Below are 565 nucleotides of genomic sequence, written 5' to 3' on the forward strand. Positions count from 1 at the left end.
GAATGTGAGTATATTATTAGAAGCATATGAAGAAACGATGAGCACAATGAATGAAGAGCTAATGGGGTAGAGAAAGTACATGCTAAACGGAATTACTCTCAGAATGTATATTAACACTATGAGTAGCTAATGACACATTATATGGAAATGATAAGGGTGGCTTTACTTTTGACTATTGCGTGCAATAGCAGTTGATGTCAGGATTATAATAAAGATATTGGTAATACGATATCATCATGGAAGTGCGCGAGTACACACAATAATATCCATAGACAGCCTCACATATACACGCAATCCTTAAAACTTTTTGGATATTAGTTCCAGCTTGATAGCTCATATTCACCTAAAGCTTTCAAGTAGTGGTTCCAGATGGGGGGGGGCATGATTCCCTCGGGGTCCATTTTTCAACATGTAAGGAAGCAATGGTTTGACAATGTACAGATTGTTTGGGGAGTAACACCAGCAAGTGACTTTTTTATCATTATCAACTCTGGGAATGTGACTGATGCATTTACTCAGAAAATTAAGAAATATCAGTAGTAAAATTCTGTTAGGTTTACATATT

This window comes from Penaeus monodon, chromosome 40 (genome assembly GCF_015228065.2).
Source record: "Penaeus monodon isolate SGIC_2016 chromosome 40, NSTDA_Pmon_1, whole genome shotgun sequence".
Classification (NCBI taxonomy): Eukaryota; Metazoa; Arthropoda; class Malacostraca; order Decapoda; family Penaeidae; genus Penaeus; species Penaeus monodon.